The sequence below is a fragment of the Anastrepha obliqua genome, chromosome 1 (genome assembly GCF_027943255.1).
Source record: "Anastrepha obliqua isolate idAnaObli1 chromosome 1, idAnaObli1_1.0, whole genome shotgun sequence".
NCBI classification, from domain to species: domain Eukaryota; kingdom Metazoa; phylum Arthropoda; class Insecta; order Diptera; family Tephritidae; genus Anastrepha; species Anastrepha obliqua.
This window is the reverse complement of record NC_072892.1, coordinates 35502372-35523791: the sequence shown is the minus strand read 5'-3', so window position 1 is coordinate 35523791 and position 21420 is coordinate 35502372. Positions and strand designations below refer to the sequence as shown.

General features: G+C 34.1%; 1 protein-coding gene across 4 annotated transcripts in view; it reads left to right on the top strand.

Moving 5' to 3' along the window:
* The first annotated feature begins 11701 nt into the window (after positions 1-11701).
* The window catches only part of LOC129242626 (extracellular sulfatase SULF-1 homolog), a 283861-nt gene continuing 274142 nt past the window's right edge, over positions 11702-21420 (top strand). For all 4 annotated transcript variants that reach the window (XM_054879425.1, XM_054879383.1, XM_054879417.1 and 1 more), the window contains exon 1: positions 11702-11813. The gene's annotated coding sequence lies outside the window, so the exon portion shown is untranslated. The remainder of the gene's footprint in view (positions 11814-21420) is intronic.

The window sequence follows — 21420 nt, the reverse complement described above, 5'->3', positions numbered from 1 at the left end:
CTAGATCCGTGGGTTTCCCCACAGCAAAAACTTCCGCTGGGAAAATACTGATGTGGTCTGTCAGCTTGATAGGCTGCCTTATCCCTAGTTCTGAGCAGCAAATACCCGCTCCCACTCCGTCTAAAGTTTTAGAGCCGTCTGTATAGATGTGAAAAGTTCTCTGGCCCGGAAGGTTTACAGGTGAATACTCCAGCAGACACTAATCTCCTCGCGGATTTCGCTGCCAGGTTTTCCGCCATAAGGTCAATAGGTGGCATGCCGAGTATCATTTCCAGCGCCGCCGGTGCAATGGTTTTCATCGCTTCTGTTATGCACAGAGCAGCGAGTCGCTGAATCCTTTCCAGTGGCATTAAGTATGTTAGTTTGCTTGTCGCAGTCCACCATACTAAGGTTTTTTGTAATTATGTTGAATAAAATTTCATCTCTTGACTACATTCTTATTGAATTTTCTGCTTTTAATGCCTTGTACAAAACCTGCTTTTTTAAACTCTTTCATTTTAAGAGAGAGCGCGCCCATGAGCTCGTTTCAAAACTTGGCAGCATTCACACCTAATGGGATTTTGAACAGCTGATATGCGAAATGGCGGGCTGCCAGAGAAATCGCGCCAAAAATAACTAACGAAAGCAGTTCGTTTTTGCTTAATGGAAAATGACGCGATTAAATATTTGTAATTATGTGGCTTAAATTAATTCAATTGAAACGTAATAATTTAAATTGAAGGGAGTTTTAGAATTTTCCAAAGCCTCTTATATCCCTTTCGACTTCTACTTTTAATTAGTCTTATGCACATAATGTAATTTTATTGAAAACCCAACACACAGTTTTCATTTTTTATGTAAATTTGTATATACGTAAATATTCTATGGTTGAAAAGGGTAGGTAAGGGAATTGAATTTGAGTTTGCGATATTTTATAAAGATTAAAGCTAATCTGTTTTAACTTATTCTGTTCGTTGTTTGAGAATTTTTTTTGTGTTACCCACTTTCTATGTTATATTAAAAAATCGCAATATTCCATGTATTTAGTTATAACTTATGTTTTTCGTGTTTATTACTTTATTATTATTAAATAACTTTTGTATTTCAGTTTTAAATAATTTCATTTACATATACATTTTTAAATTGTTTGCTTATTTATGTACATATTTCATACGGATTGTGCTTGTGATACAGGGTGGGCCATATAGCGTTTGCTTTTTGAACCACCTATTTTTTTGAGAATGGTAACACAAATGACATGTCAAATGTGTTCATAATTTACTTAAAGGTTTGACATTTACGAAATGGGACGCTATACGCTTGAACAAAATTGGGAAATATTGAAAACCTATTTCCAAAGTGGTGAGTCTTCTTCTTCCGCGGTTACAGTAAATGGCGAGCGTTACCGTGACATGCTTAACGAGTTGTTTCCAAAAATTCAAGAGGATGACATGGGCGACATTTGGTTTCAACAGGACGGTGCAACTTTTCACATGGCCAAAGTTACACTCGAACTTTTGGCTACCGTTTTTGAAAACCGAATAATCAGCCGAAATTGCGATATCAATTGGCCGCCTCAGAGCTGTGATTTAAGCCCGTTGGACTATTTTTTGTGGGGAGCCGTTAAGGACAAATGCTATGCGAACCATCCAGAGACGATTGATGCTTTAAAACACGAACATTCATGAAATTGGAGCCCAAACAATCAAAAATGTGTTAAAAAATTGGGTTGATCGAATGACCTACTGTAAAGCCAGTCGTGGCAGTCATTTGAACGATATTATTTTTCATTCATAAATGACAATGTTTAATATTCAAAATAAAAAACAAAAGTTTGAAAAAATATTGATTAGTTTTTTTTTTATAGCCAATTCAAGAAGCAAATTTTACATGGCCCACCCTATATAAGGCTATTGGGCAACCGCACACTAAATACTAACCTCAATGGTGATGTGGAAACTAAAAAAACCCAATTTTTGTTTTAAAAATACCCAATCAAAGTTTCTTCCAGTGTGGCATTACTGACGAATGTTATAAAAAATGCACATTTTTCAGCGCTCTCACGAGAAAAAGAGTTTCGCATCTAGTCATATACATATGTCATCTTTGGTAACTGTATCACGATAGGCGCCATCTCAGTATTCAAAATTATAACTCGTTATTTTTGAATTAATTTGAATAGCTTATAATAATGTTGCATTTGTTCTGCCCTGTACCAGGATTGCCGAAATGTTGCACTCTAATCGGCAAAAGTGCAACATTTTCTACTCGATACAAAAATGAGAGTGAGCGTTGTCCAGTTGATTTTTATTTAACTATGCACACAAGAGGTCAAAATATATTAACATTTATTTTAGTCAATATACCTACGAGTACAATTTGTGGAAAGGTTGCATTTTTGCTTTTGTTCTTTTCTCATATGGAATAAGCAACATTTTCGTAAGGCGTATGGCAACATTACTGAAAGGTAATAATTATTTTCTATATACATACCTATATAAGTATGTCAATGAGGCTAAACATTTGTTGCGGGTTTGTTGCTAGGTATGACAACAAGTTGCGTCAGAGAATGCAACATGTTTGAGATAGAAAGCGATTGCTCGTAAGCATATTAAAACTCATGTAAAGCGTTTTTCAGTAAGAGCGCTTCAACTTTTTTTTTTGAATAAAACACAAACGGTTGACTTTTTTAACTAATTTTTTTTTTATTATGGAGTTTGAACACATATGTACATTTAAGTGAAAAATTTGATTTCTTTTGCATGACCACCGCGTGCACGTTTTACGAAGTCCAATCGTTGAACCCAATTTTCGACCACTCTTTTGCATAAATCGGCCGAAATTCTAGCAATTTCGCGTTCAATATTGGCTCTGAGCTCACAAATCGTCGCCGGCTTGTTACTGTAGACCAATGACTTCACATAGCCCCAAAGAAAATAGTCTAGAGGCGTCAAATCACACGAACGCGGCGGCCATTCGACCGGTCCATTTCTGGAAATAATGCGCTCATCGAACTTACTCTTCAACAAATCAATTATAGCGTGTGCTGTGTGGCTTGTGGCCCCGTCCTGTTGAAACCACATGTCGTCTAAGTTCATACCATTCAATTGCGGCCAAAAATAATTGTTTATCATGTCGCGGTATGGATTTCCATTCACAGTAACGTGGCGATCGTTCTCGTCAACGAAAAAATATGGACCAATTACGCCGCCGGCATGTAAACCGCACCAAACAGTGATTTTTTCGGGATGCAACGGTGCCTCACGAATCACGTGTGGATTGCTTTCTGCCCAGTAATGCATATTTTGCTTGTTGACAAAGCCATTGAGCCAAAAGTGAGCTTCATCACTGAAGATGATTTTTTTTCCATAATGCTCTTAAAGTAGCAGCAACAGAACGATTATTTTCATAAAAAATTTGCACGATTTGCAATCGTTGCTCAAGTGTGTAGCGTTCCATGATGAAATGTATACTAATGAAGTTTACAAATGACAAGCGAAAAATAAAAAATATTGCGTCGTTCGCCCTCCCTATCGGAAAAAAGTTGAAGCGCACCTATTGAAAAACGCTTTACATAAGTACATATATATTAGGGAATAATTTTTTTTTGTTGAAACTTAGTCGACTTAAAGCAAAGTCGATATACAAAATTATAGACTTTTTTCTTAAGAATTACACGCACACTTGCTTCATTTATAACAGAGATGTCAAGTTTTTGTTTTTGGAAAATACCGTTTTATGGCAAATGGGTATAGTTATTGACCATTTTCGACTATTTTAAATATTTTAAACAAAGAATAATATGAGCACCAAGCACCAGGTGACAGATGACAGGTGACAGAAGCTTACTTTCGGTATTTGTATGCCTATGTTTGCCGTCAGGGAGCCAAGTGGCAGATGCATTGGCAAGAGAAACTGTGGCCCCGTCATTAATAGGACCCGAACCCTTTCTTGCTATGGGACAACACACCATCAATGAGAAGCTTAGGAGTTAAGAGCTATGGCTAAGGAGGTTAGCTGGCACCAAACTATGGGGTCACGCCAGGCGAACTCTTTACTGGGAGGGAAGAACCAAAAGAGGTTTAAAAAACTCATGACTCTCCCAAAGGATAAACTGAGAATGCTCACGTGCATTCTCACAGGCCATTGCAGACTGCGCAGTCATCTGCACATGGGATGGTCCACTGATTCTTGTCGTTTCTGCGACCAATCTCAGGATACTTCAGTGCACGTTTTCCTTGAATGCATCGCTATCGTGTGAAGAAGGTTGAGACATTTTGGTAATTGGCAGCCAGAAGAATGGCACGTACACTCAATCCAACCCAGATCTATATTAAGTTTAATAAGGGGAACTGGTTTTGAATGAGATACTGTGATGAGTACAGGGCAAAAAAGACCATGAGGTCGATGTGCAAATCTGAAATGAATGCCGTTATTTAAACACAATTATATTGTAATAGGAGCATATGGTGTCCTAGCGCACAAAGAATTAAAAAAGCTCTGATAGCTCTCAATTTATAAATCAACAGTCTACTGGGTCTTAAGTTTCTTAAGCTAAGTTTTACCTAGCCGCTAACATAACCTTCTATCTAACAGTTGGGTAATCCACGAGTTGTTTTCCCACAAATCCTTTCTTATATGGCGAATTGCTTCCAGTAAATTTCTCGATAACACACAAATAATAGTCCTTACTAATTGTCTGACTTCCTGCAAAAACTCGTGGTATACAAAAGCGCTGTAATCCATAAAAACCATGAGCATCGATTTTTTGACTCAAAGCGACGTGGTTTTTTTGGTCTTGGTTCATTCGGAGCTCTCCACTCACTTGCCTGATGTCTGCATTGCGTATCGTATTCATAAGCCTACATTTCTTCTTCATTTTTGACTTAACAACAGATATAGCAGCCTAACAAAAAAACAAAAAACTGAAAATCAGTTGACTTAGAGGTGACGTCGGCTGTTCCGGGAACTTTTTGATCAATGTGGTAGTTCTTGAAAGTTGTTGAAAATGTGAAATGCACTATGATAAAAGCTAAAAATATATATATTTTTTATTCTAGTGCGCAGGGGAAAGAATTGCACGGCTGAGAAAAGAGATTTGATAGTTAGCCTGTGAGTAAAATGTAAAACGTACACGGAAATTGAAAATATTGTTGGCTGCACTCCTACAATGATATTTAATGCGAGTTATCATAAAAAAAAGCCAGAAAATAGGGACAGAAAACGCCAAACTGCCGCTGTCGAAGATAGACGCATTATGCGCTTTAGCAAGATAAGGATGTCAGCACCATCTAAAGTTATGAAAAATTAATTGAATCACTCGGTCAGTGACGTTTACAGTCCGTCATCGTCTAATTGAGCAAAATCTAAATGCTAGAAGTTCTAGAAAAGTACCCCTTTTGACTAGGAAGCATGTGGAAGGACGATTCAGATTTGCAAATGCTCATCTGGTCTGGGCAGCAGAAAAGTGGCGAAACATATTGTGGACGGACGAAAGCAAAATCGTTTTATTTGGTGGAACAGGCTCTAGGCAGTATGTACGACATCTACTAAACACCGAATATAATCCTAGGTATGCAAAGAAGACAGTTAAGCATGGTGACCTAAGTATAATGATATGGGCTTGCAATGCCGTTGGCCCTATCCTTATGACATAAATGACATCGATAGACATGTTTATGTGGAGATATTAAAAAATACCATACAATGCTACCATATGCCAGTTGGGAAATGCCTATATACATATATACAATATATAATTGGCGCGTACACCTTTTTTGGGTGTTTGGCCGAGCTCCTCCTCCTATTTGTGGTGTACGTCTTGATGTTGTTCCACAAATGGAGGGGCCTACAGTTTCAAGCCGACTCCGAACGACAGATATTTCATGAGGAGCTTTTTCATGGCAGAAATACACTCGGAGGTTTGCCATTGCCTGCCGAGGGGCGACCGCTATTAGAAAAATGTTTTTTTTGGTGTTTCACCGAGATTCGAACCAACGTTCTCTCTGTGAATTCCCAATGGTAATCACGCACCAACCCATTCGATCCGAAACATACGAGCAAGTTTGCGAAAGATTGGTTTGCATCCGAAAAGATCGATTTTATGCTATGGCTACTTCAGTCTCCAGATCTTAATTCGATCGAAAACTTATGGTGAGATGTTAAGCAGGTTGTGGCAACTGCAAATGATTCAAACAAAGCTGAGCTTTGGCAAGTGGTTCATTAAGAATCGCCTCAAATCCCTTTGAAGTGTTGTTAGGACATTATCGATTCCATGCCCCGTTGATACGAAGCCGTTATTAAAAATAAAGGCTATACAACTGAATATTAGACTGTATTGAATATGAAGAACTCAAAAAATCAGTTTTGAATGAAGTTATTCAGTTTTGTTTTTCCTTTAATGTAACCACTACTATAATTATGAACAGCCACTTTTCGGTGCATTTCGCAAAAGTCATCAAAAAATTACACAAACCCATGGAAAACTAACGGTATCTTTTCACTATTCTCTTCTTTGTATGCTATTCTTAGAAATATATGAAAACCAGTTTAATTTGTAATGATTAACATATAGAAAAATTAATATGAATATTGTGAGGTGCTGCACTACTATAATTTTGGACACAGCTGTATATGAAAAAAAAGACACCATAAACCTTCTGATAGCACTTTTAACAAGATTTGTGGCTATTATTCCAATTTACTTCTGAAATAATTAAAATTTCAACATCTGCATTTTATTTAAAACGTCTGTAAATTTTTAAAATCCTTCAAAAAAAAAAAAGAAATATATATACATATCATTTTATTACCTCATTAAAATCTGAGAGCTGCAAAATCAACGAGAACTAACTTTCGTTTTGCTCTCTTAGCGGGGCCCTTTTGAGCCTACTTTTGTAACATTTCACCATTTTGAACCTTTTTCGCATATTTTTACATTCACTTTAATTCAAAAAACAATAATTTAAATAATAAAATTTATCATTTGAATTTTATTTTTTAAACTATCATCAATAAATCAATGAGTATTTTTCACAAAAAGTTTGGTTTGATTAAGGTATTTTTAAATATTGTTGGCTTTTAGGAAACTTAAGGGTAAATATACATATATTTTTAATTTTGAACACTTTTCAAAAACTTTCCAAGCACTCCTGCCCCTAAACCGAATGCTATACAGATATGTAATACGAAAACAGTTTTATGGTATGTCACAAAAATTCTGCAATTGTTGTAATGTTGATACTTTTTTGACCTCTTACACTCGTTGTGTATGCCTCCTCACACCCATACACCCAACAGCATTATTTCAGCAGTGAACTAGTTTTGAGCATTGCTATAACAATTTTACATTAACACGGAAGGATATGGACACTAAGCTTGCATACCGGCATCACGATTAGGTCTAATCAAACCTGTTCGCCGGTCTATTCTTCAAAGTGTTAGTGACATTTGTGTTTGAGAGAGTTTTTGTTGAGAGAACAAGAAGCATACAAAATTACATATCCCAGGTGCGAATTTTTTTAAGCCATTCGCTATAAAGGCTTTGAGGGGCTAGTGCTAACATTTTCACTTAATTCTTAGGAGTTTTTAAGAATTTTCCAGAATGTCTTAAATTTTTTTTATTGATTTAAGCATTTTATATACTTACATCAAATATTATAACAAAAAAAAAATTTAATGTTATATGCGTCCTTAAGTTGACCCTGTTAATTACTATTTCGAGGTTCTGAAACAGGAAAAAAGCTGTTAGTAAGGAGTAGAATTGCCGCTTTGACATGAACTAAGATGCTTACAAACCGAAAAGAGATTCTACTATATATGGCGGACTTGAAGTTTTTTTAACTTTTTTAAGCCGTTAATGCAAAAAAAGGGTTAAATATTATATCAATGAATAATTGTGATCGCAGTTTATCTTATAAAGACATATGTGCAGAATAAGACCAATTGAACCAATCGTTTTTTATGAAGCATTTTAGCAAGGTTAGCCAGTACTCGGCCTTTTTTTACCAAAATTTTAGTTTTTCCAATTCTATGGTATATATAAATGTTAACTATAAGAAATTGAGTTTTTCAGTTTTTTATGCTTTGAAATTTAAAAGCTTTTGAAAACATTTCATGCAATGTATTATATTATAAAATTCCTTTGATGTAAACTTTAGTTAAAGGGGAACGCCACTGTGAAAATTCAAAAAATCGCTTTTTTTTGCATAAATTGTTAGTATAACTACTCAAGAAAATGTGGTAAAAATTTTAAAGCGAAATTCGCTTTATTCCCGATTATATGTGCACTTAAGTGAGCGCCCGTCGGTTCGGCCCCGTAGCGCTTACGTTACGATGCTTTATTTTAAACACGTTTTTCTCGAAACGACTTTTTTTGATACGGTGGCAACGATTTCTCGAAGACTAATGAACCGATTTTAATTTTCTTTTTTTCAAAATTTTTGTTATCCCATTGGCTATCGTACGTAGCCCATTTTCAAAATTTTGGAAATAACTTTTTTTGGGTCTGTTGAAAATCAAAAAAATGGTGAAAAACACAGATCGAAATTCAAATCACCACTATTTTGTAAAAGAAAAAACAACAACAAAAAAAAAACGGGTACGTACAACGATAGCCACTATTGTGTAGATTAATAAAATTTTTGGTTTTTTGATTTCAGATGATTATTCATTGCTGTATCGCTGCCACCAGATGCCGTCATTTTTTTTTAACTCGTTACGTTTATTTACATAAATTTGTCAATTTTCAATATTATTTTATATATATATTTTTAATACAAATTTATATCAACATTGCTTAATACATAAATAATAAATTGCCTTTTGTTGGATCCTCGAACAATCATTCCTACTTACAAAAAAAAATTCCCAAAAATCTACCATTTTTTGACCCCCCACAGTGGCGTTCCCACTTAAGCAAATTTTATCAGTTCAGTATTTGGTCTTACATTTTTGTCAATACCTGATTCTAGAATACGTAATCATGCAAATCATATTATTATGATGATTAATCATGCACTTGCAAACAAGCAAGAAAAAATTATTTGGTTTTTGACAGTGACGACAGAGGCCACATTTCAGCAGTCAAGTGAAGTAAAATATAAATAAGAAAGCGCAAAGGCATAATGAGAAAACCTTAGTTTATACATGGTGAAAGAGGGAGTGTTCGAACAGTAATATTTGCAGTTCTATCATTAAAATTTTGACAATCTGATGGTAATCACTAGCTAATCAATCGCTGTAGAAAATTTTTCACTGTAGAGCAGAAATGGAAGAGAAAAAGTAAGTTTTTAAATACTGCTTTGAAGTTTAATATTGACTATTTATTCCTTGGCGGCCGCCGTAGCCGAATGGGCTGGTGCGTGACTACCATTCGCAATTCACAGAGAAAACGTTGGTTCGAATCTCGGTGAAACACCAAAATTAAGAAAAAAAAAATTTTTTTTCTAATAGCGGTAGCCCCTCGGCAGGCAATGGCAAACCTCCGAGTGTATTTCTGCCTTGAAAAAGCTCCTCATAAAAATATCTGCCGTTCGGAGTCGGCTTAAAACTGTAGGTCCCTCCATTTGTGGAACAACATCGGGACGCACACCACCAATAGGAGGAGGAGCTCGGCCAAACCCCTAAAAAGGGTGTACGCGCCAATTATATATACTAAATTCTAGAATACGTAATCATGCAAGTCATATTATTATGATGATTAATCATGCATTTGCAAACAAGCCAAAAAAAAAGTTATTTGGTTTTTGGCAGTGACGACAGAGGCCATATTTCAGCAGTCAAGTGAAGTAAAACATAAATAAGAAAGCACAATGGTGTAATTATTGAGAGCGGCAAATATTATGTTTGTTTTTGAAAATGGTGAAAAACCGAGATCTAAATTGATTTCGGAAATAATTTTAAAGCCAAATTTTTTGCTCCGATAGTTTGTCTTGCTTCCAAGCCATCAAAAACCACAAAAAATCAAGCAAAATCATCGACAGTATTAAAAACATACTAATTACCCATCGGAGTAGCATCAAAATTATGTGGATACCTGGGCACTCCGGCATCCAGGGTAACACACTGGCAGATACAATTGCCAAGGACATTTCCATTACACCAACAGTCACATCAGAAGTCATCCTACCTAGCGACATATACCGACTTATTCATGAACAGAGGCAAACTAAGTTACTTCGTGAATGGTCGTATTATAAACACCATTATTCGAACATTAACCCCAAACGTACAAAACCTGCCTATCCATCATCGGTACCCACCAACCACATTACCCCATACATACGACTCCGTATTGGGCACACCATAATTGCTAGCGTACACCTATTACAGGGTAATACATACATCCAACATCTGCCCGTTGCTCTCAGAGGCATCACCACTTCAGCAACATAGCTCCTCTTCTACTTTTAAAAGATGCCACTGAAGAAAACATTAAAAAAATTTAAAAATTTTTGAAGGACACCGACCTACTCCGTCGTATCTGATCCAACACACATCACCAGCCAGCCGAAAGCCTCTGCTGATAGCGCTGCGTTTGCTTGAGTTTACTTATAATTTTATTATCATGTAAGCTTTACAAAAAAAAAAATAATAAAAATAAAATTAAAAAATTAGAAATCGCCTAAATCACCATCAAAACATTTAAAATGTCTTTTCTCAAAGATTGGATTTTTTTTTTGGCGGAAATGGATTTGGATATTTGGATGTATTTGGATAGCAGTGGCGGCTATTAGAAAAAGCAATTCTTATCATTTCATATTTCACATTCACAGCGAGAAACATAATCCCGGCCAGTTACAGTGGCCTCCAGTTCATGATAAGTGTTGAAGTTAAAAAAAAATGTAGCTTTAATTAAAAGTTTCTTGTTTAAAAATTAAGTTTTGAAAGTTTCTTTGCGAAAAGGTTCTTATGTTCTTATTTTCTGAAAAATACCAGGCTTCAAAGAGGCTTCAGGCCACATATGACGGGTCTAATACCGATTACCGACCCCAACATATACTCTTTGGAAAGTGACACAGTCAGAGAAGAAGGGGTCGCCCGCCGCTCACAAGGATTGACGGTGTAGATGAAGTCGCACAGGTTTTTTGTGATTTCGGGCATGGAGGCGCAGGCACCAAATCGCGACAATTGGATGCATATGCTGCAGCCAGCGAAGGCGCGATCAAGGTTGTCCAGTCCAGCCCGCAATGACGATGATGATGAACACCAAATTTAATTGCCTCAGTTAATTGGACTATTTGAATATGGCCTTATTGTCTCGCGGTTGTAGCACGCTACACTACTATTATTACATCTGTGTGTCTTTAGCAAATTGAATTCAATTAAGCCAGAGCCAAACTACGATATTACTTAATTGGAAATCTTTCCTTTTCATAGGTATTACGGTAAAAAAAAAATAAATAAAATAAATGCCCGCTTGGCGAACCCACCATTTTCCACTGCTGGGCTATGTTGTATCCAAAAGATACTCCGCAAATGCTCGTTTTTTGGCCTGCTCTTTCCGCAATTATACTGATGTATTACAACACACACAAGTATCTTTGAGCAGCCAGCTGGCCACCGCTTGTACTTACGCTGCTGTGTGTATGGATGTGTTGTTGGCTGCGTATCTGTGTATTTCTTTTAACTTCAATTTGAACTGTTGGCCGCAGTAGTTCGCTTTCAACTACAGCCAGCAGCCCATTGACGTTTAGTCGTCTTTTGCTGCTGCATATAGTCGGTGGTGTTTCGCGCTCTGAAACGTTAAAAAGGTGTTTCATGTGAATGCGTGTGAATTGTGCGTTTTTTTGTTTGTGACTAGAAAGAAGTTTAACTTTCAGCATTCGAAATAGGTAGTGTAAAAAAAAAGTTATCATTAATACATACAAATATTTTTTTGTTTGTTCTACGGTATGCGTATTTTTGTGCCGGCAAAGTGAGTGCGCGTGGTAGTGTTACAATTTTGGTGATTTGTTTGGTAGCGGCACTCACCTCGATTACGTTGGCCGCTGGCCGGTTAGCGCTGACTGCTTGAATGCGGCAGCGCAGTTTTGTTTGTATCAGCGCGCCGCCGAAAAAAGAGCAATAAAACACAGGTTATCGTTGTGAGTGTGTGCGTAGCGGCTGCATCATGAACGCGCTGCGTATTGATAAGTTTGTTATAGTCGCGGCTAGCGTGGCGTTGTTTCTTTTCATAGTTTTATATCATGCGTGACGTTTTTCCTTTTTGTTGCTGGTGTTTTAGTTGAATGTTTGAACGTTTTTTTCGCATTTTAGGCGCTTTTTCAGCACACCGCGCGGCAGAGGCGTGTAGGCATGACGGTGAGCAGGATGACATTGAATGTTGGACGTCTATGGATAGCGCAGAACGCAATTAAACAACTAAGCTGGCGGAGCTCACGCTTTTTCAATGTGTGCTTCAAGTGCACAAAAAAAAAATGCACGCGTTCCCACTTTCAACTATTTTAGGATTCCATTTTATAATATCCTAACGCGTGCACTACTTTATACCGCGGAAGATTTAAAAATGAGTGCCTGTATATATACCGACATATGTAGGTGTACGCGTATTTGTGCGCCCGTGTTGCTTTCAAAGTCATTACCGCTTGAGTCAGCTATCAGCGCGCTGGCTGGTAGCGATCGACGATGTAGTCACTCGCGTTATTTATACTTATAGCTGATCGATTTGAGAATTGTCATTTTATTATCAGCTCAAGTATCGTTGGAAAGCTTCAACTTCAATTAACAGATACAAACGCGCCGAACAACGCTGCCCGCATAGCTCTTGAGTCAACCCAATTTAACGCCAACGTCAACGCGTTGCTGCATTTGCCCTACACTAACCACCACTTTTTGTTATTTTTTCTCTCGGAGGAAGTCGTGCGTAATTTCGATTCGATGTGGTTCCTCATCGGCGTTAAAAGAATTTAATTATTATTTTTATTTTTTTGGGTTCAGCGCCTTTTATCACACGCTATTGTTGTACATTCCGCTTGTGTGGCGAATTGGTGTGAATAAAAAAAGGAAGCGAGATTAATGTTCGAATAAAGAATATGCGCCAGACACGCATGCGCACGCGCCTTTTTAGTCAAACTCGCAATGCGCTGGCAACCACTACATTCATACACACCTAAAAAGTCAATAAAAATAACGCGGTGTATAATCTTCAACCATGACTGATTTAGGCCGAGGTTTTGCTCCAACCGTGATTTGCATCTAAAAAGTGAAGAACCTCATATTTTATGCTATTGTGTACCGGTAGAGATGGTCTTTGCTGAGGACCTTTTTTTCCATAACAGAAGTGTATGCCGAGGGGCGTGCACTATTCGCCTACGACGGCCGCATGTATGTATGTTGTTCTCATGAAGCGTCCTAGCCCACCATACAAGCAATTGGCAGCGGCAGTGTGCCCATAAAATTTTCAATTATCAATGCGTTTCAGCTGTAAGCAATAATGCATTGCGCCCCCGTTATTGACTCTTACGTTCGCATCATAAATTCATATCTACGAGTTTTTTACTGCTGATTCGCGTCCATTTCGCCTTGCTTTAATTTGCGCATAAAATCGCAAAGCGTACAAATCGCCATGGAAATCGTAGAATAAACAGTCATTGTTGTGATATGTAAATTAAAAATTAATGCTGCAACACACATTGATAACTATCTGTGTTTGTTTGTATGATAGATAAATCAGTAAATTCGGCGCGCAAGTGCATATTTGCGAGTTATGTTATGTGCCTTCATAGCTGAACTCGTGCAAGCGAGTATTTTATGAACTCTGCTCGTGCCTTCCTTATGGTGATTTTCCTAGAGTCTTTTTATTTCATTTAGTTTGATGGTGTTTCGTAGGAAATAGCAAATGCAATGTCTTAAATTTTTCATAATGAGCGATTCCATGTCAAGTGATCAAAGTATTTGGTTATTGTCGTGGGCGTGAGTTAAAGAAGAAGAAAACTGAAAAGATTCAATTATTTTGAAATTTGCTCAATATTGAGAATTTTAGTATAGAGTTTTCTGAAGTGAAATATTTGTTTCAATATTTTTATAAATAAAAAAAAAAATATCCTAACATATTATATATCCATACAAATTCAATTTTCTTTGGTCATCTTTGAAAAATGCTCCCTCAAATTTTGAAATTTATCCAACATTGAAAATTTCGATATAGAGTATTTCAATTTTTTTATATTTTATTTTTTTAATTTTTATATATTATATACATATATATATTTTTTTAATTTTTTGGAATAAAATATATGCATTAAACGAAATTTTTTTGGAAACAAATTTTAAGTTTTTGGTTAAAAATTTACGAGAAAAAATTTTATTTTTCAATGTTGTTGTTTTTGTTGTAGCAGCATAAACATTCGCCATATGAGGAATGCTGCAGAAGTGAAAGTCCTTGGCCGGATATAAATCCGGTTCGTTCCGGTAACGCAGAACCGACTGTCGTGGGATAAGTGTTGAAATTTTAAAAAATGTAGCTTTAGTTAAAAATGTCTTGTTTAAAAATAAAGTTTTGAAAGTTTCTTTGCGAAAAGGTTCTTAAGCTCTTGTTTTTTTTTATTTTTCCATCTTTAAAAACACCTCCCTTACACTTTTTTTATATATATTTTTTCATTAATAGCTGAAGCTCAGTAATGCCTGAGAAATTCAAAGTTTCAGTTTAAAACGGACAGCACTACACCAAGGAGTAAACTAAAAAAATTTAATAATGCTGAAATTTAATAAATATGGAAAATTTCGATATAGTTTTACAAAACGAAATATGTTCAGTTCTTTTTAATATTTTTATTGCTTAGGTTTTTAATTTTTTAGGGCAAAACATATTAAAAAAAATTGTTTTTGCAAAAATTTTACTTTTTTATTAAAAATTTATGGCAAAAAATTTTATTTGTCATCTTTGAAGAACACTCCCTCAAATATTTTCTTTAAATTAAAAAAAAATTATTTTTTTTTACTGAAATATATTCAGTTCTTTTTAATATTTTTATAAATTGTTTTTTTAATAGCATGAAATACATACAAAAAACTTTTTTTGGAAAAATTTTCATTTTCTGTTAAAAATTTATGGGAGAATTTTATTTTGTCAACTTTGAAAAACACTCTCTCAGATTTTTTCTTCTTTAAACTAGAAAAATTTTTAAATTTTCAACTTTATTATATATTTTATTTTCAATAAAATTTGAACTTTATTATATATTATGTATATTTTATTTTCAATATTATTGAAATTGATTAAATATTGATAATTTAGAAATAACGAAAGATTTTTTTTTAATATTTTTCTGTTTTTTTTTTTATGAAAAATATATAAAAAAATTTTTTGGGAAAATTTTTATTTTTTTTGTTAAGAAAATTGGCGGAAAATTTTATTTTGTCATCTTTGTAAAACACTTCCTTCAAATTATTTATCTTTACACTAGAAAAATTATTTAACTTTCAACTTAATTAAATACATATTTTATTTTCAATACAATTTGAACTTTATTATATATTTTGTTTTCAATATTATTGCAATTTATTAAATATTGATAGTTTAGAAATAGAGAAATACTTTTTTTTTAATATTTTTCTGAATTTTTTTTTATGAAAAATATATCAAAAAAAAAAAATTGGAAAATTGTTATTTTTTTTTTAATTTGTGGCAGAAAATTTTATTTGTCATCTTTGAAGAACACACCCTCAGATATTTTCTTTAAATTAAAAAAATATTTAATTAAAAAAATTTTTTTTTTAAGTGAAATATATTCAGTTCTTTTTAATATTTTTATAAATTGTGTTTTGTTTATTAGCATGAAATACATACAAAAAATTTTTTTTGCAAAAAATTTTATTTTCTTGTTAAAAATTCATGGGAGAATTTTATTTTGTCAACTTTGAAAAACACTCTCTCAGAAATTTTTTTCTTTAAACTAGAAAAATTTTTAAATTTTCAACTTTATTATATATTTTATCTTCAATAAAATTTGAACTTTATTATATATTTTATTTTCAATATTATTGAAATTGATTAAATATTGATAATTTAGAAATAAAGAAATATTTTTTTTTAATATTTTTCTGATTGTTTTTTATGAAAAATATGTAAAAAAATTTTTTGGGAAAATTTTTATTTTTTTTTTTGTTAAGAATTTGTGGCGGAAAATTTTAGTTTGTCATCTTTGAAAAACACTCCCTTCAAATTATTTTTCTTATTTTTGCATTAATAACAGAGACTCAGTAATACCTGAAAGTTTCAAAGTGAGACTACATACTTAAAGTCGTACACAAGGAGTAAACTCAAAAAATGTAATAATTTGAAATTTTTTAATAAATGTGAAATATATTCAGTTCGTTTTAATATTTTTATATTTTTTGGCATAAAATATATACAAATGAAAAAGTTTTGGAAAAATAATTTTATTTGTTTGTTAAAAATGTATAGGAAAAACAAATTTTGAAGTCTCATATTTTTATTTTCATATTTTCATATTTTTGTTATTTTTATTTTATGCTATTTTACAATATGTTTTTTTATTATTTTAAGTTCTCAAGCTCTTAAAAAATACGCTTTAGTAATAATCATGCAATCAATTGTAATTGCTTCGTTCTCAAAGGACGTACAGCTAATTCACTTCTTGTTTACATACAAAAGTGTAAAATAGAAAACATAAAAAAATGTGGTTTGAATGTTTTTCCGCTACATTTTTATAAAGTCTTACGTTTTGGTGTTTGCGTTTGCAAAAAAACATGCACGAAAGGGGAAAATGAGAGCGCAAAGAGATATTTTATTTTAAGGGGAGGCGGGAAGTTTTTACGGCTATATTCACTAGCAACAATTTGTCAGTAAGAATAACAGCTGTTTACAAGCATTTGTTCGTGTAAAAAACAAATAAGAAGTTGAATATTGGGAAATCTGTGACAAAACAATTAAAAAATAAAAATGTAATATGAATAAAATATGCGCAACTATTCAATAATCGAAATAGCCCAGTTTTCCATTGCACATTCGTAATTGTGTAGTTTTTTGGATATTTTTAGATACCGTACTAGCAAATACTCAGAAATTTGGTTACTGTCTAATTCTTACTGGAATTTAAAAACTTTGATTTGCTTAAATTACAATCGGTTAATTATAGTCAGCTGCGTTTCTTGCTCACAAATTCTTAGAAGTATCATAGTAAATATTTTCCCAGCAAAAATTCGCAGTTTGCTCTCAAAATGGAATATTACTGTCCCTCCCCAATTGCCCCTTTCTTGCAAGTTTTTTGAGTGCGTTTACGCCAAAAGTTGATAATTTCTAATAATTATCACATATTGTAGGTTCCAAAAACTGATGTGATATGAGAATAGCATTTTTTGCTTACATCACATCCCATGGTGTGCTTAACATTGATGACTGACGTACTAGAGTTAAGATCCCTTCACGCTAATGACTAGCGTATTAAGAGTTACGGTTACAAAATTTTCAAATAATAATATTAACTGGTTACTAAATCTCTGGAAAAGTGTGGTACGGTGTTTTCTGCATTATTTCGCCACACTCCAGAGCTGTAACATTTTCGTTTTCTTCTCTCAAGCTGTTGTACACATATGGCATTCTCTGCCTTCTATGAAAAGTGAAGGTGGGCGTTGTTCAACTGATGCTCGCTTATAGTTGTGCCAAACCTTTAATTGTTATGAAAATTAGAAGTACATCATTTTATTTCATTATATTCAAAATATCATATAAAAAAATAATATAATATAAATATAAACACACACAGAGATTTTTAAGATTTTTTCCAAAACAGCCAACACCGTCAGAAGCGAAAATTGCCAAAAATCAGTGCAATCTTTGAATCACTTGAAGCTTGCACTTTATTATAGCAAAAATCAAAAAAATGATCTATAAAACTGCATACCAGAAAATTATCAAAAAATTCGGATTAAAAAAGTTTTTGGTTGTATTTTAGTTTTATAAAAAAATAATTGAGATTACACAATAAATAAATAAATAGTCAAAACTTATCAATATGTGGTGTGTACTTATTTTTGACGTAGGCAGTATGTTTTTTTTTGTCCAAAGTTCACAGTCCACAGATATACATACATAATTGCATATTTAAAACGAGGCCAAATTATATGGCACTATAACTTTTAGCAAACGAATTCTCTGGTTGTGAGATTTATGAAGTTCAGCTTTTTAATCCGTTCAATCTATTTACAACTTCTACGAGGGATAGTCGAAAATTCGACCAGTAACATTTCCCAATATAATTAGCTGTTTTTATTCAATTTCAGTTCTACCTGTGTCATCTTATTTTTATCTCTAGGCTTCTCTCTATCTCCTCTCTCTAATCGTACCCATCAGGCATGTGCTGGAAATCACGCGATTTCATTCCGAAACTGGAATTGCGAGTCGCATGAATTGATAGTTGTGTTCGATAAAATTAGCCATCAACAGCTATCAATCCGAATCAAGAGCGTAAGCGAAATTACTCTCTGTTGATGATACCATCGATGCATTTTTCGAAGATGTAATGCACTTTTTAAACTGCAGCGATAAATATGAGGGACGATAACATTTCTAGTGTTTTCTGCAATTTTTTACCAATTTCACGTAATCGTTGCTTTGGGATTTCAAAACGTCTGAAAAATGGCAATTTTCATTTCCGACACATATCAAATAGGTGGCATTTAATGTTCGACAACGAAAACCGAACAGTGAAAGTCGGTACATGCCGGCTCATTTTCGGTGGGAATTTCATGCAAAAACGAGTTGCAGCGCATACCCATATATGTCAGTTTGTAGCCTGCTCTTTTTCATTTTCATTTCCTTTATCTTTATTTTTATTATTTTCCTTATCTAAATACATATTTTCCTTACCATTGTCTTTATACTCGTATTAAAAATATAAATTTACTTTCGCAGCCGAAAGGTTCTGATGCTAGTGCTGCGTTGTTTAGTTTGTAAGTTTAAATAGTATTTTTTTGTTATGTAAATTTTTATAAAATAAAAAATAAAATTTACCTTCATTTTTGCTTGCGTGTTAATTCAGTATTAATAAATCAATAAAACATATATTTAGGAGGCAAATACAAATATTTTGGCGTTTGGTATTAGTGCCATTTTTTTAATTGATTTTTCCGCTTTATATAATATTAATAATTGAAAAATAAATAACCCTTACAATGCAAAAAAACCTTAAAGTTGAGAATCTCTTAGGTCCGTCCGATTATTATATGTATATGTATGTATGTTCTTATATATAAGTATATAGTCTGCTATTATTGATCACTCAAGAAAATTGAAACGGTTTTGAAATATTTTTTTTTAGTGTTCCCACCACTTTTATCCAAGCTACTAAGCCCGAATGTAGTTAATTATAGATCACCTAAAAAAGGTCTATGGGTCGGAATGAACACCTCGCTTAATACAAATATATCTCAGCAGCCAAAGGCCTGACTGATTTTCGGTCAAATAACATCTGTAGAATGTAGTGGCTCAAACGCCGCTTACTCAGCAAACAAACTTTTAATTTCCAAACAATAAATATAACTTTTTGTGCTTTGGAAATCTCACAAACTAGCCGTTCGTGGCGGGTAACCGTCTGTGGATTGATTTGAATACATTTTTCATGCATACATTTGTACATACATACATATGTACATAAATAAAAATAAAATTCTAGGAAAACATTTTCGACGCCCGTACTGAATGCGTATATCAAGGCGAATCTATACAAGGTGAAGCCACTAGAGCATCACCAACATTTACGTGTATTTCGTTTTTGCAATATGGTGGTTTTTAAATGTCAAAATTCTAATCGGAATATAAACAAAAAATCACCAAATGGCAAGAAAAAAAGGTGCTGACCTTTTATATTATATATAGATTCCCATAGGCATACGAGCTTGGTGGCCAGAAAACTTTATAGCGAAGCTGAATTGCACAGAAGGTGCAACTAAGTTACAATTGACGTCGAAATCCGTAAGAGTAAGTGGGCATGGATTGGCTACACCCTCAGAAAACCAGCCCTAGACATACTAACGATGCGTTTTGAATGGAATCCATAAAGGTATAGTCGCAGGAGTAGATCAAGAGGATCGCAGCATGCATGACAAAATAACCCGCAATGATTTTACCTGAACTCAATTGTGGCAAAACGCAAACGATAGAAATAAATGGAAATCATTAACTTAACTCGACGCTTAAGTAAACTATAATAATATAATATTAATAGAAGGCGTACATTTTCTGAAAATTAAAGTTTTGGCGGCGCATTGCACAAATTTGGTTGTTAAATTTAAAAAGTAAAATGAAAATTTATTGGGTCTAAAATATTTGCTTTTTGCTTAATACTATGCAACATTGCTTTTTTGACGAAGTAAATGTTAGTTGTTTTAAATGCAGAAATTCGATGTAACCTCACAATTTAGAGAAAATCCTTTTTCAGAAATGCAATTTCGTCATTTTTCACAATTGATAGCAGTTACACCAAAAGTGGCATGGCTGAAATGAAAAAGTCGAGTTAATGAAATTTAATACTTTGCTCCTTGCTGCCTTGATTTAGTTCAAATTTGTTCACAGTGCTGTTAAAGCACCATTAAGGTTTAACATAAAGCTGTAAGCTAACATGTATTGCGATCAAACGAAATTAGTCAACCATTGGTGGTTGAAAAACTGCAATCAGTGTTCATGGAAGTCTAAACAAATGAAAATGTTATAAATTTTATCTGGATAAGTTGTAGTAGCTGCTCTACGTTTGTACTTATTTTTTTACCCGTCTGTATACATAAGTTGATTTCCCAGTGCCGTTAAACGTTTAACAGCAAGTGTTAATATAAAGCTGTAAAACTAACATGCATTGCGATTGAACGAAATGAGTCTGCTATGGTGGCTAATAATACGTTTCCACCAAAGCAGATTTAGGGTTTGTGAGAATTGTTAACCGTTTCCATTGCGTGTTTGCTGGAAATTGTATTTAAACTGTTATTCGTTTGTTTACGTTTAGAGTATGTAAGTATATCTAAATTTTAGACGCCGACGCCAATTTAATTGCCTCGATATTGACAAGGTACACAACCTTGTTGCCATGCTTCAATAAGAATACAATAACAAAAGGGGGTAAATCACATGAAAGAACACTATTTCCAACATTTAATATTAAAACGCACGCGAGCTCAAAACAAATACGCTGTGAAAGATGAGTTCGAATTGGGTTGAGTTGAGTCAGGTTAGGTTAGCTAGGTTACTTGTCTAAGACAAGACACTCGGTGGCCCTAAGGTCCATTCTGATACCTGCATTTGATATCCATACCCTAACTAGGTTGCTTAAGCCATTTAGATCTTTTTTGACGTGATAACGTCTTATAATTCGATTTAGCCGGCTGCACGCACGAAAAAATGTGTCGTTACCTTGGTCATTTGTCGTTACCTTGCTCATTGCCGTTACCTTGAATGAACTGCAAGCGAAAGCGCGGAACGAACAAAGC